General features: G+C 41.5%; 1 pseudogene across 1 annotated transcript; it reads left to right on the top strand.

Moving 5' to 3' along the window:
- The first annotated feature begins 384 nt into the window (after positions 1-384).
- Positions 385-2619, top strand: LOC311173666 (eukaryotic translation initiation factor 3 subunit L-like; annotated as a pseudogene). Its single transcript has 2 exons — positions 385-455; positions 1388-2619. The product of its transcript is annotated as a eukaryotic translation initiation factor 3 subunit L-like (transcript).
- The last annotated feature ends 3396 nt before the right edge of the window (positions 2620-6015 follow it).

The raw sequence follows: 6015 nt of genomic DNA, 5'->3' as shown, positions 1-6015 counted from the left end.
TTTCATCTTAACTAGAACAATGAAGTGTAAATTGCCTTGTGTGAGTTGAGCAAAAGTCACAGAATGCTCTAGTCCATAGCTTGACTTGGAACAACACATCACAATCATGCCAAAACTGACTATAAAAGCAATTAACCATACCAGGAAATTGCTCTAATTTGAAAGGATCTTGCTATATTAGAGATTTCTTAATGCTAAGGCTGCATAATTTATTGTGCTGTAGCCCCACCAGGCTTGAGGGTCTGCCCTCTAATAGTCTATGAAGTAGCCTTTGATTTTAAAAAAGATGCTTTGTTTCAAAATAATACACACTTTTTTAAAAAATCAAATTATGTTCAAAGAAGTGCTTGTGTGACGCAAAGGTAATGGGGATCATAGGACAAAATGGCGAATCCAGTACATGAACCCACAGTAAGTCTTCAGCAAGCCCCAGCTAGTCAGAAAATCGGGGGCAAGTCTGTAGACACGGATGGAGGTAATTCTAAATAAGATGGGAGAGTTCTAAGCATTTTTTAACCTAAACCAATGAGGATCTTATGGCCTTCCCCAATTACAAAAAAATAAAGAGAGCATTTTGCAATAAACATTGTCAAGACCCATCCATCATGCAGAGTTGCAATTACTTCAATATAGTTGTGGCCCTTAGTTGCTATTTCAATCCCCTCTGCCCGAGCAGAGGCCTTATACCTGCAGAGCCTCACACACAACTGCTCCATGGCATACACACATCTGGGGACACATGGATGTGAATCACTTAGTGACATCTGGTTAAGTATTGTGAGATGAGGAGGGTATTATGTGGTTGGTTCACAATGGGAATTCGACTCTCGAGGGACAGCATAGCACAGTGATTCACACCACAGTCCAGGCATTCAGTCTACCTGGGTTCAAATCCCAGCTCAATCACTTGTTTAAACTCTCTGTGTTTCTGTTTTCTCAACTACAAAATGAGAATGATAACAAGATCACCTTCACAGATTTTTGTGAGATAATTATAGATTAAATAAATATATAGCACTTCAAACAGTGTTCAGGACAGAATAGGTGCTATTCAATCATAAAGATTCAATCATGATGATTGATAGGTGCTAGTTAACCATAAGGATTGACTGTTGCTACTACTCTTGGTTTTTGTTTTGTTGATTTTGGGGGGACGTAGAAGAAATGGGACACAGGCCAGAGGTGCAGGGGATGAGAGGACTCAACAGAGACGGAGTGGGAAGCAGAACAGATGGACCTACTGAAATACACTGCTGAGGGGAGCAGTGGGTGAGACAGGAGAGGTCTGCTGTGCCATGTGGGTAGCCCCCTGGCTGGGGACTGAACTCATGCTGCAGTGGCTGTGGATGGCTCCATTAGCTGCATTTTAACCCCTTGCGCCCACCAGGGAGGCCCTCAACTACAATCTTAATGCTGATGACCCTGCTCTCCTTGAATTACCCAACCAGGGGCTCTGAGATGTCAAGTATGAGTTCATCGATCAGTTTCAGTCATTTAGTTAGTACCACTGTAAGATTGCAAAGAAGTCAACAGAGCAGATTGACTTCCTTCATTCCAATCCCCAAATCTGGAATGTTCACAGTATCCTCAGTGTCCTTCATTCCCTAGTGGACAAGTCCCACATCAACTGGAAACTGGAGGTGTACGCAAGTGGAGGTGACCCCAAGAGTGTGGCTGGGGAGGATGGGCAGCATACCCTCTACAAGATGCTAACCTACTTCAAGATGCTAACCCTCTACAAGATGCTAACCTGGTGGAGCTTCTGTACCTGCGCTACCTGCTGAGGGATCACTCCCAGGCCATCAAGGTGCTGGAGAATATTGAACTGAACGGGAAGAACATGTATTCCTGTGTGCCCGAGTGCCAGGTCACCACATACTATTACATTGGTTTTGAATATCTGATGCTGTGTCACTAGCAGGATGCCATCCATGTGTTTGGCATCATCATGCTCTACATCCAGAGGACCAAGAGCATGTTTCAGAGGACCACATACAAGTGTGGGATGATTAAGCAGAATGAGCAGATCTATGCACTGCTGGCCTTCCCACTCATCATATACGCCATGCATATGGATGAGAGCATTCACCTCCAGCTTTAGGAGAAATGCCAGAACAAAGGTGCTATGCACACAGAAAGGGGATGTGCAGGTCTACGAGCAACTTTTTTTAGCTATCCCCAGGTTCCTGTGGCCTGTGATGCCCAAATATGACAGCGTGCACCCCAGCTACCATAGGGAGCCCTTCTTGCAGCACCTGAAGGTTTTTTCCAAAGAGGTACAGCAGCAGGCCCAGCTCTCCACCAGCTGCAGCTTCCTAAAGTCCTATACCCCTCTGTCTGGGGCCAAGCTGGCCAGCTTCCTGGGTCTCACCGAGCAGGAGTTCCATATCTACCTTCTTGTCTTCAAACACACAATGAAGAACCTGGTGTGGACCAGCAGTATCTCTGCCCCCAATGGTGAATTTCATTAAGCCTCTGAGATTGACTTCTACATTGATAAGGACATGATGCACATCACAGCTGCCAATGTTTGCCAGGTGCTATGGGGATTTCTTCATTTTGCACATTCACAGATTTGAGGAGCTTAATCGAACTTTGAAGGTGGGGCAGAGACCCTGAGTACATTCATAACCACAGCAGTTTAAGAACCAGTTTTGATATCAAACAATCATAACAAACAGACTGTATATGGGAAGTGATTTTGCCACTGTGATGCCTTTACCTCGATCAGTCATCAGCCAGTCAACTGAGCTGAAATCTTTTAAATAGATCTCAGTGAAAAATCTTGGAAAAAAAGATAGTTGAAGTCCCTAAATCATGATTAAAATAAATTACACGGACTCCCACAGTGGTTTCTTTGAAGACCACAGCACATGTTTCAAAGTACAGTTTTCTATCTGCTTGCTGACTTTCGACCTTGTTTCCTCATTGTATATTTGCTTCATACACATAAGTAAAGAAGGTTTGAAGGCAAAGGGAACATGTCCTACAGGAAGTAAGATTCACGTTGGGGGACTAAGTCCTGGAGGGACACAGAAAAGGAAGTGAACGGATTTTCCAAGTAAGATCTCTTCGAAAGTGGTAAACAGCCCAGGTATGACCTTAAAGCGTGCTCTTACAGAAGTGCAATCAAGGCCTCTCTCGTTGTTGCAGAAAAGCCAGGTACCAAAGACATCATTAGAGACAACTTCTCTAATTGGGAAAGCAACAAACTTTCCAATATGGCTGTCAAAGAGGGAAAGAATTCTAAACCACATGCCCAGTTTTTTTTATGCCTTTGTTTTCAATAAGCAGCCTATCCTTAAAAAAAAACAAAAACAAAAAACCTTGTCTCTTTCTCCTTGTTTTTAATGATAAAGATCCCTATACAAAAGTTTTGACATTATCATCATCTGTGAAAAGAAAAATGTCATACCAGCACTGAACAAACAATCATGATTAACCTCTAATTCTTTGCAAATAAATAATAAAGAGCTTTGTTTTGATACCTCTGATCTTCTAAGCGCATGAGGGCTAGAAAATGGAGTCACTTAAATAACAACTCAGATTGTTTCCCCTCACAGAACAGAATAATAATGGGAACATTTTTGTGACTCCAAGGAAGCAAATGTTTCTAATTAGTGAACAAGATCAGCTGAGGTAGTTGCTGGGGGCATCTGTGCCTCCCATTAGGGACACTGTCCTGTTGAGCAAACCAACACAATTGCCTGAATTCTGCTTGTGAAGGTTGCCACCTACTGAAGAATATGCAGTACTACAGCCAGCTTCAACTTGGGGGAAATGATGGGGGAATAAGGAAAGCTGTTGCTAATCCTATGAGGGGGAGAAATTTATGCCCAAAGAAGGCAAGATGGATAAGGGACTTGCTAGGCAGGCTAGAGCTGAGGGTATGGCAGGGGTTGAGCTGGAAGGCTTTGTGTGGAGAGGGTGCTTTACTGGGCCCTGAGGAGTCATTAGGATTGAGCAAAGGAGTGAGCTCAGTATATGAAGTGGAAGGAGTAGTTTGAATACAGATGTGGATATAAGAAAAACCTCTACATGGTAAGGACAGGTCCCTACCTCCAGATGAGACTGACTGTTGAAGAGTGTTTGCACTAGGAACTTGTTGGCAATGCGATCAGACAGCAAGGGCCTTGGGCGGATGCATTAGGATATTTCCTGAAAGGCAAAAAGAAACTCCTAAAGGTTAATCAAGTGGTCAGCAAACTACCCTCAATTACCCTCAACTGCCCTCACTGTGGGGCCTCCCTGGTGACACAAGAGTTAAGATGCAACCTATGAAGCTGTCCGCAACCACTGCAGCTCGAGTTTGATTCCTGGCCAGCTAGCCAGGGAGACCTCTCCTGACTTGCCCACTGTTCCCCTCAGCAGTGTACTTTGGTCAGTCTGCCTGTTCTGTTCCCCACTCTCTGGTGAATCCTCTCACCCCCACCACCCCCACACCTCTGGCCTATACCCCAGCTCTTGCATGCATGCATAAATAAATCGTTAAAAATAAAAAATAAAAACACTGTGGGAATCATTTCACAGCATACATATATCAACTCATCACATCGTACAAATTAAATGTATGCTAAATTATTTGTCAATTATACCTCAATCAGGATGGAAAACATTTTAATAAGTAAATGATTTTTTTAAAACTATGGGTTGAGGAAAGAGTTCAGATAGAAATCACTGCACAGAGAGTAAACTCTGGATTCTCTGGAAGCCTAGCAGAGGAAGAAGGCATTAATTAAATTGTTACACAAATGTTAGTATACAAAAGTACTAAAGACATGTACTCTAACTTCAAGGCTGTGAGAACCGAAATGGGGACAACAGGCTAGTTTAAGGGTAGAGGAAGGACAGAAGGACATTCTTACTGACAAAACAGTATGTGGCCAATATGCATTGAGTTACAGCCAGAGTTGTCCTTTAGTAGCACTGCTGTCACAAGGGGGCAGTCAGGAGCACGAGATTTAGAAACCTGTCTGGTTCCACCTAGAACAGCTGTATTTCTCTGCACAAGTTACTTTAACTTAGTCTCATTTTGCTTGCATATAAAATGGAGAATGGTTACAAGTTGAACACTACATTATGGTTACATGATATCATGATTACATGGTAAACACCACATAATGTGCTTAGCACAACGACAAAAATAGAGTATATTTACCATAAATTGTGGACAGTGAGACAGAAGAAAGAGATTTGCATTTAAAGTCTGGAATTACTATGTGCTATTTATATGTGGTATGTTATTGAAATTTTAGATTCCAAACAGATCATAAGATTCATTATAATATAAAAACAAGTAAGAATTTATAATATTATTAGAACTCTTGCTTCACTATCTTGTTGGAAATAAGACTATTATTTTTAGTAGCATTTATGTGGGAAAAATGTGTTCCAATCAAAACTAACCAAAAAATCCTTTGAAAACAATGTTTTTGTAAAATGGTGACTGTCGATTCTTTGGCACAGAAGAAAATAAAAATATGAGCAATGTTTTACATAAAATTGAAGGCAGCTAGAACATGGAGTAATCTTTAACTGGTTGTTGGCCATTCCTCGTGGAAAGTACTGAGGTCCACACCCCCATCTCACCTTCAATCATGGAACTTACGTGACTTACTGAGATAAATGCACCTAGCAGCTAAAATCTCTTCGTCATTTTCCTTTCTTACATCCTATCAAAGCATAAAAATATGAAATTCCTCACAGCTGGGGAAAAGGATATTCACTTCCCCAAACTATCAATAATTCTTCTAATGACACAGCACAGAAATGCCAGAAGAATTGGGGGTAATGTTTTTATCATTAAGTTGTATTGTATAAAGCAGTCCAAATCACTAAAACTCAATTTCCAGGAAACTATATGAATGAATTGCCAAACTGACTTGAAAAAAATTGGTTTTCATAAAAAAAAAAAGAGGAAAACCTAAAGTTGCATTGTCCTCTTGTTTGAAAAAAGATACCTAACATGCCATAAATCACAATGCTGGCCATGAGAAGACACCACTTCTATGGCCC

The sequence above is a fragment of the Talpa europaea genome (genome assembly GCF_964194135.1).
Source record: "Talpa europaea genome assembly, chromosome: 7".
NCBI classification, from domain to species: domain Eukaryota; kingdom Metazoa; phylum Chordata; class Mammalia; order Eulipotyphla; family Talpidae; genus Talpa; species Talpa europaea.
The sequence above is the reverse complement of the archived record's forward strand: the minus strand, read 5'-3'. Positions and strand labels throughout refer to the sequence as shown.